This window comes from Heteronotia binoei, chromosome 7 (genome assembly GCF_032191835.1).
Source record: "Heteronotia binoei isolate CCM8104 ecotype False Entrance Well chromosome 7, APGP_CSIRO_Hbin_v1, whole genome shotgun sequence".
In the NCBI taxonomy this organism is placed as follows: Eukaryota; Metazoa; Chordata; class Lepidosauria; order Squamata; family Gekkonidae; genus Heteronotia; species Heteronotia binoei.
Window position 1 is genome coordinate 8,244,574 of NC_083229.1, and position 9,526 is coordinate 8,254,099.

General features: G+C 47.0%; 1 non-coding gene across 1 annotated transcript; it reads left to right on the forward strand.

The window, feature by feature from the left end:
- Positions 1-813: 813 nt before the first annotated feature.
- On the forward strand, positions 814-885 carry TRNAA-GGC (transfer RNA alanine (anticodon GGC)). Its single transcript has one exon. It is a non-coding gene; the product is annotated as a tRNA-Ala (tRNA).
- The last annotated feature ends 8,641 nt before the right edge of the window (positions 886-9,526 follow it).

Consider the following 9,526-nt stretch of genomic DNA (forward strand, 5'->3'; position numbering starts at 1 on the left):
AAAGTCAGTCTTGTCTGCTCAGACTGGCAGCGGCTCTCCAGGGTCTCAAGCTGAGGCTTTTCACACCTATTTGCCAGGACCCCTTTTTTGGAGATGGCAGGGATTGAACCTGGGACCTTCTGCTTCCCAAGCAGATGCTCTACCACTGAGCCACCGTCCCTCCCCTTAAAAGGGGCTTTTAAGAAGGTGGCTGCAGGCTGCAGTGGGGGCCGTGGGTGGTGGGGCGGGTGCTCCGACTCTGAGATAATTTGCAAGGGCGCCCCCAAGATTTTGACTGCCTAAGGGCCCCCAAAGGGTTTAATCCGGCACTGTTTATACTGAACCAGACCCTTGGCCCGTCAAAGTCAGGCTTGTCTACTCAGACTGCCAGCGGCTCTCCAGGGTCTCAGGCTGAGGTTTTTCACAGCACTATCTGATCCTTTTAAGTGGATTGAACCTGGGACCTTCTGTGTGCCAAGCGGATGCTCTACCGCTGAGCCATAGCCTGTCCAATCTCAGAAGCAATGGCAAGAAGAAACAACTCTGCAAAAACCTTCATACACATTTTTCTATCATAAGAACATAAGAGAATCCATATTGATCAGGCCAATGGCTCATCCAGGCCAACACTGTGTCACACAGTGGCCAATATGTGTGTGTGTGTGTGTGTATACACACACACACACACACATGGGGAGGGATGGTGGCTCAGTGGTAGAGCATCTGCTTGGGAAGCAGAAGGTCCCAGGTTCAGTCCCTGGCATCTCCAACTAAAAAGGGTCCAGGCAAGTAGGCTGGAAAAACCTCAGTTTAAGACCCTGGAGAGCCAAGAATGGGGCTGTGGCTCAGTGGTAGAGCATCTGCTTGGCAAGCAGAAGGTCCCAGGTTCAATCCCCGGCATCTCCAACTAAAAAGGGTCCAGGCAAGTAGGCTGGAAAAACCTCAGTGTAGGACCCTGGAGAGCCAAGAATGGGGCTGTGGCTCAGTGGTAGAGCATCTGCTTGGTAAGCAGAAGGTCCCAGGTTCAATCCCCAGCATCTCCAACTAAAAAGGTCCTGGCAAGTAGGCAGGAAAAACCTCAGCTTGAGACCCTGGAGAGCCATGAATGGGGCTGTGGCTCAGTGGTAGAGCATCTGCTTGGTAAGCAGAAGGTCCCAGGTTCAATCCCCAGCATCTCCAACTAAAAGGAGTCCAGGCAAGTAGGCATGAAAAACCTCAGCTGGAGAGCCGCTGCCAGTCTGAGTAGAAAATACTTACTTTGATGGACCCAGGGTCTGATTCAGTAGAAGGCAGCTTCATGTGTTCATATGTTCATATGCGCTACCTCCCCTTAACAGTTGAAGGCAAATTTAAATAGTTTGGTCTTACAGGCAGGCCAATAGTTCAGTTTTACAGAACTGTGGCAGGTAACTTCACAACCTGTTGTTCAGCGTTATTCTACTGTTCCATCCAGTTGGTCCCCAAAGAAAGACATCCACAAGTTGAAAAGTCCTGCCTGTAACATTTAGGTGAACCCTCAGCTGACACCCAGCTCCGCTCTTAGCTCAACAACTCCCGCTAGCTTGAGGGCCGTGTTTCATATAGCAGGCTTTCTCAAGAGGTGACCATCAGCATTCTGCAAACAGAATACAGGAACATATTTTACACAGCATAGAATACACTTGATTGTTTTCCCCAAAGACCATAGAAAAAAATGTATTAAGGTTTTTGCAGAGCCAAAGAACGGAGTTACAGGAAGTGCCGCAGCTTTTGCGCAGCAAACGTAAACTGGGTTTTCGCGGTTTATGTTTGCTACGCAAAAGCCACAGCACTTCCTGTAACTTCGGCGCAGATAATGGGAAATCCGACGGACACCGCGGAGAGAACAGGAATGCGACCCCGTGGTAAGCTGTGTGCGAAAATGGACCCAGTTTAGTGTAGAGGTTAAGTGCATGCAGAGGTGTCACTAGGGTGGGTTGCACCCTGGGGCCAAGTTCGTGGGTTGCACCCTGGGGCCAAGTGTGCGAGAGGTGCATCTTGCAACCCGGTGGTGGGTAAGTAGCCCCTGGCTGCGCCTTTTGGTTCCAAGTTCTGCGCGCCCTCCTTTGCAACAGGCTGCTGTTCCACGACGTGCGTCTGCCTGTCTGTCTCTCTCTCCAGCTTCGCTTGGTGCGCCCCTCGGCAGAGAGAATGGTTGTTTTCGGGGCCGGGTGCTGCAAAACCCGGCGGGGTGGGATCCTTTTAAAAACCTGGATCCGATACTAGGGACGCCAAGCTGCCGAGCAATATAGGGCTCTGCGGCAAAGCGGGAGGAAAAAATACCGGGGGGGGGGGGTAGTGGGCTTTGAGGCCAGCAGCTTCGTAAATAAATAAGCATGTCTTGGTAGATCCGGGTGGGCAGCCGTGTTGGTCTGAAGCAGAGACTCAGCCGCGTCCCAGCGCCATCCCCCTCTCCTCCGACTCCATGGGTGACTCACTGCTCCAGGCGCAGGCTCCGGGCGGGCAGCAACTAGAGGCGGCTGTCGACGCTTGTGCAAGGCGGAGAGGGGGGCCAATGAGAATGCTCTGGGGGAGGGCCAATGGCCCCCTTGGCCCCGCCCCAGTGACGCCGCTGAGTGCATGGACTCTTACCTGGGAGAACTGGGTTTGATTCCCCGCTCCTCCACTTGCAGCTGCTGGAATGGCCTTGGGCCAGCCAGAGCTCTGGCAGAGGTTGTCCTTGAAAGTGCAGCTGCTGTGAGAGCCCTCTCAGCCCCACCCACCTCTGTTGTGGGGGGAGAAGATATAGGAGATTGAAAGCCACTCTGAGTCTCTGATTAAGGGAGAAGGGCAGGGTATAAATCTGCAATTCTTCTTCTTCTCAGAGACTCCTCCTTCTCCTCCTCCTTCTCCTTCTTCTGCTTCTCCTCCTCCTCCTCCTCCTTCTCCTTCTTCTGCTTCTCCTCCTCTTTCTTCTCCTCCTCCTCCTTCTTCTGCATCTTCTTCTCCTCCTCCTTCTTCTTCTCCTCCTTCTCCTTCTTCTCCTCCTCCTTCTCCTCCTCCTCCTTCTCCTCTTCCTTCTTCACTTCCTCCTTCTCCTTCTTCTGCTTCTCCTCCTCTTTCTTCTTCTTCTCCTCCTTCTTCTGCATCTTCTTCTCCTCCTCCTTCTTCTTCTCCTCCTCCTTCTTCTCCTCCTCCTTCTCCTTCTCCTCTTCCTCCTTCACTTCCTCCTTCTCCTTCTTCTTCTCACTATGTGTTTCTTCCTTTAAAGCAGGGTCCTTCCTTGGATGGGAGACCCTCCAGAAAGGCTGTGCATAGGAAGGCAAGGGGAAAACCACCTTTGCTTGTTGTTTATCTTGAAAGGCCCTTGCTGGGGTCCCTAACAATCGGTTGCGCCCCGCTAGGACATAACATTTGACCCTTGTTGGCAGCTAAAGAGGGCCTCTGCCGCTTCTTCCAGCTTCTGACGGTTCGTCCTTAGACCACACCATCCCAAATCTCTTCTGTCCTTTTCTACCCATGCCTTTCATGCATGGAAGATAAGATCATTAGAGAGAAGGCTGTTATCATTTTTCTCTTTCGCGTAGCTCGCAACTCGCACCAACCTTAAAGTTCTTCTGTAGCAATAAAGTAGCTGAGTGTCACTGTATCCAAGGGAAAGCGGTGACCTTTTTATGGGATGATTAAAGTGGTATGGCGGGGCCACCCACAGGTTAAGTAAATGTCTCGATGTTGCTTATCGGATCCCTCAGCTATGAACAACAAAAAAAAAAAATCAAGGCAAAGAGAATGATTTTTAAAAAATGTCCGGAGGAAAAGCTCCAGGGTTCGTCTTCAGCCTTGACCTCCCACCCCCCGCCTGGGAGCCCAGTGAACGAGGACGGGGGGCTGCCCAATGCCTTGACTGTCACACTTCCAGATCCCCCAGCAGGCTGGGAGCAAGCAAGGCTTTTGCCACGGACGCACCCCCCGGTGCAGGGGAAGCAGAGACCAACATAAGAACCTAAGAGAAGCCATGTTGGATCAGGCCAATGGCCCATCAAGGCCAACACTCTGTGTCACATAAGAGAAGCCCTGATGGATCAGGCCAGTGGCCCCTCCAGTCCAACACTCTGTGTCACACAGTGGCCAAAAAAACCAAGTGCCATCAAGAGGTCCACTGGTGGGGCCAGAGCAAAAGAGAAGCCATGTTGGATCAGGCGAATGACCCATCTAGTCCAACACTCTGTGTCACACATAAGAACCTAAAAGAAGCCATGTTGGACCAGGTCAATGGCCCATCCAGTCCAACACTCTGTGTCACAAAGTGGCCAAAAAACCCAAGTGCCATCAAGGGGTCCACTGGTGGGACCAGAGCATAAGAGAAGCCATGTTGGACCAGGTCAATGGCCCATCCAGTCCAACACTCTGTGTCACACAGTGGCCAAAAAAACCCAGTGCCATCAAGGGGTCCACTGGTGGGGCCAGAGCAAAAGAGAAGCCATGTTGGATCAGGCCGATGGCCCATCTAGTCCAACACTCTGTGTCACACATAAGAACATAAGAGAAGCCATGTTGGATCAGGCCAATGGCCCATTCAATCCAACACTCTGTGTCACACATAAGAACCTAAGAGAAGCTATGTTGGACCAGTCCAATGGCCCATCTAGTCCAACACTCTGAGTCACACATAAGAACCTTAGAGAAGCCATGTTGGATCAGGCCAATGGCCCATCCAGTCCAACACTCTGTGTCACACAGTGGCCAAAAAAACTGAATGCCATCAAGGGGTCCACTGGTGGGGCCAGAGCATAAGAGAAGCCATGTTGGACCAGGTCAATGGCCCATCTAGTCCAACATTCTGAGTCACACATAAGAACATAAGAGAAGCCATGTTGGACCAGTCCAATGGCCCATCTAGTCCAACACTCTGTGTCACACATAAGAACCTAAGAGAAGCCATGTTGGATCAGGTCAATGGCCCATCTAGTCCAACACTCTGAGTCACACATAAGAACCTAATAGAAGTCTTGTTGGATCAGGCCAATGGCCCATCCAGTCCAACACTCTGTGTCACACAGTGGCCAAAAAAACCAAGTGCCATCAGGAGCTCCACCCCACTGTGCCCCTATAGCACCAAGAATACAGAGCATCACTTGCCCCAGAAAGAGAGTTCCAACAATACGCTGTGGCTAGTAAGCACTGATGAACCTCTGCTCCATATGTTTATCCAATCTCCTCTTGAAGCTGTCTATGCATGTCCTTGAAAGGGTTCTCCCAGATAAGAGTCTGTGCACTTAACCTCTACACCAAACTACGCCAAGGAGATTGTGAGCCACACTGAGATTAGGAGTGGAGGGTGGAGTAATAAATCGAATATCTTCATCTTCTTAAGACGGGAGGATTCTGACTCTGAGTGGAACTGAATTTGATTTTACATAGGATAGAGGCTTATGATGGGCCCTTAAATGGTTTTAGCTTTCAACAATAAATACATGTATGTTGATTTATGATTTTTTTTACACTTTGTTTTTAATGTTCGGCCCTTAAATTGCTTATTAACCTTTTTTAGGTTTCCTACTCTAGTTTTTGGGTTAATCTTATTTCCCTTCTTTGTTTTTCTATGGCCTTGGGTCAGCCATAGCTCTCACAGGAGTTGTCCTTGAAAGGGCAGCCGCTGTGAGATCCCTCTCAGCCCCACCCACCTCCCAGGGTGTCTGTTGTAGGGGGAGAAGATATAGGAGGTTGTAAACTGCTCTGAGTCTCTGATTCAAAGAGAAGGATGGGGTATAAATCTGCAGTCTTCTTCTTCTTTCTCATTACCTATTGTCTGTTCCCTTTTATGTGGAGATGCTGGGGATTGAACCTGGGATCTTCTGTCCTTGAAAGGGCAGCTGCTGTGAGAGCCCTCTCAGCCCCACCCACCTCCCAGGGTGTCTGTTGCGGGGGGAGAAGATATAGGAGGTTGTAAGCCGCTCTGAGTCTCTGATTCAGAGCGAAGGGCGGGGTATAAATCTGCTGTGTGCTTCTTCTGCCTGCATGTAGTGAAGTCTTCTCAGAAGTAAATATTTTTAGACTTTTTGAGCCTGCATAGTGTGCAGACTGCAAGGTGCTACGCGCAGGTTGCTGTCAAAGAAATTAAGGCGGCAGGTGTGCACCCAGTGAAGGAAAGGTTACCTGCTTTGGCAGAAGTGTACGAACCAGCCAAGGAACATCTGCTTTATGAAAATTGCAAGAAGTCATAGATTGCGAGAGTGGGTGGAGAATTCAGAAAGCTCGGCTCCCTCTCTCATCCGAGGACGTCAGCATTTTATGGTGAAAAGGTGCAAACGGAGGGAGAGGAAAAATATTGCAAAATAGGAGGAAATTTTTGCACTTGCTGCTTCCAAAGACTGACAAAGCGGAACAGAACAATACATGAAACCACAGGTAGTGCTAGTAGTCTTCCGAAAGGAGAGAGCTGAAAACAGAGAGAAATATGGAGCAGAGGTCCATCAGTGGCTATTATCTACAGCATATTGTTGGAACTGTCTGGGGCAGTGATGCTCTGTATTCTTGGTGCTTGGGGGGTGGTGGTGGTAAAGTGGATGGGCTTCTAGTCCCACTTGTGAACCTCCTGATGGCACCTGGGTTTTTTTGGCCATTGTGTGACAGAGTGTTGGACTGGATGGGCCACTGGCCTGATCCAACATGGCTTCTCTTATGTTCTTATATGACACAGAGTGTTGGACTGGATGGGCCATTGGCCTGATCCAACATGGCTTCTCTTATGTTCTTATGTGACACAGTGGGTTAGACTGGAGGGGCCATTGGCCTGATCCAACATGGCTTCTCTTATGTTCTTCTGTGACACAGAGTTTTGGACTGGATGGGCCACTGGCCTGATCCAACATGGCTTCTCTTATGTTCTTATGAAAGGCGTCTTCTGAAAATGGAGAGCCGTTTTCAAAACTGTGTAGACAAACCTTGTTAGTAAGATCCTTGGTTTTTCAATTAAAGCTAGAAGAATTCCTCCCATTCCAACCGTGGCAATTTACTCTGCTTTACTCTGCTCAAATTACTTGCTTTACTCTGCTCTGGTAAGACCTCACCTGGAGTATTGTGTTCAGTTTTGGGCACCACATTTTATGAAGGATATAGACAAGCTGGAAAGAGTCCAGAGGAGGGTAACAAAGATGGCGAGGGGTCTGGAGACCAAGTCCTATGAGGAAAGGTTGATGGAGCTGGGCATGTTTAGCTTGGAGAGGAAGTGGCTGAGAAGTTATATGATCACGACTTCCGGGGAGGAAAATGGCGAGCTGAGTTGTCTCTCACATCGGGAGCAAGCTGAAGGTCTTGTTCGGGGTAGTGGAGGGCAAATCAAAGCCCACTGCCTACCTTTCTCAGTGAGAGAAAGGTCCAAGACTTGCACTTAAAACTTTGGAAGAGATTTACCTTGGCTGAAAAGGAGCCCTCTAGGGGGTTCCTTTGAGGCTTTGAGGGGTCTCAGAAGTTGGCATAGTTATCGTCTGCAAGATCTTTTCAGAGCCATTGATTTGGCATAAGCTTGTCAGGATCCTAACCTTCTGGGACAATTCTAAACAACTAAAGTTTTGGAAGACCAGTGGAACTTGGATAAGTGAAGAAAAAAAGGTACAGAACCTCTTTTTTCACTCCGGAGCTATTTACAGATTAAAGGGACATATTAAAGGTGGGAAGAAGGGGAAAATATAAAGCTTGCAATTAGAAGAAAGAAATTGAGAAGTTTGGACTGTTTTAATACAAAAGACAGTGTTAAAAACTGTTAAAATTTGAAAAGAGAACACAGTTGTGTCTACTTGCGGTTTGCGGTTTGTGAAAAGTAAACAGCCCACGTTGCATTGGAATATACTGGAACAGTCCTGCAACTACTCTGAGCAAGACAGGAAGTGCGTCAAGTATCGTGAGATTTCCATGAGAGTTGAAGCTGACAGAGACAGGAAGCAGTAAAGGAAAAAGCCTACTCTACATCATAGAGAAACGTCGGCAGCCATTGCTGGGAGGTCCAATTTAAAACATTGTTTTAAAAAGATTTGGGACTTTAAAAATTGACAGAACCGACGGGAAAAAGGGTAAGAGGACAAGAACTATTGACCACATTACTGGTGGGCTTCTGGGGTGACTTTAAAAGGGGAAAAAAAATTTTTTAAAAGGGGAAAAAGTCGCGGCCGCCATTTTGGAATTTTTGAAGACTTTTTTGATAAATATCTTGGCTTTGGAGGCTCAGAAACCAGCGAAATTAGGCTTGCTGGAAAGGGCAAGCTCTGCTCTATTGAACCTGACTGTCAAATTTCAAATTGGTGAAGTTAAAAATTTCGTCATTTTTTAAAGGGGAAAAATTTCTTTAAAAATCTTTATCTGGGCCTGGGAAGCTCAGAAGAGAACAGAACAAAGACTAAATAAGAGAGAAAATTTAGACCTTTTGAACTTGGCAGCCAAATTTGTAAATTGTGAGACGGAAATTTTTGGTATTTTTATTTTATCTCCCTGCTCCTTGCCTAAATGTCAGAGCCCAGGCAGCCCCGAACAAGAGCCCTCTCATTAGAAAAAATGCAGGACCAAATGGAGGCTATGGAAGCCAGGATTATGAAAGGAGTTAAGAAAATGATGGAAGAAATGAAGGAAGAACTTGTCACAGTAATTAAAAAAGAAGTGGATGACCTTAAAGACCAAATTGGGAAAATAGACAAGAAAGTACAGGAAGTGGAGGAGAAAGTTAAAATACATGATACCACCTTGCTGAAAGTCCAAGAAAAAGTGACGATCCACGAATGCAAATTAATGGAAAATCAGATACGCTTGAGAGGAGTACCTGAGGAAGAGAATGATGATCTGAAAGGATATATAATAAACATAATTGCAGAATTCTTAGAAGAAGACCCTGACAAGACTAAGAGCATGTATGATCATATGTATAGAGTCAATTCGTTATATGCCAAAAAAAAAACAACTTACCAAGAGATGTTGTAAGATTTATGACAAAAGAAATGGTGGGAAGGATTATGAAGAAAAACTTTGAACAGTCATTGATAGTAAGAGGTAGCAGAGTGAGAATAATGAAGGAGCTACCCAAAGAAGTGATAAATGACAGGAGAACATATAAAAAGTTGACAGAAAAACTGAAAGACAATGGCACAAGGTACAGATGGATAATCCCCGAGGGTTTGAGCTTTGAACTTCAGGGGAAGAGAGTAACAATTACAAATGCCAGAGAGTTGAGGAGATTTTTTGAAGAAAATAAAGAATTTGTACCATGATGGATTACAAATTATTGTCTTGGAATGTTAATGGACTAAATTCACCACAAAAAAGAAGGGCAACTTTTCATTGGATTAAGAAGCAAAATTGTAATATAATTTGTTTGCAAGAAGTCCACATCAAACAAAAGGATTATAAATTTTTATGGAACAAACAATTGGGAAGGGAATTTTTTTCATTAGCTGAACAGAAAAAAAGGGGAGTAGTTTTTTATATTAAACAGGACTTGGAGCCAAAACTGGTGTTTAAAGATAAAGATGGAAGATTTGTAGCAGTGGAAATAACATCAAATGGGAAAAAAACGCTGTTATTGGGACTATATGCACCTAACGGT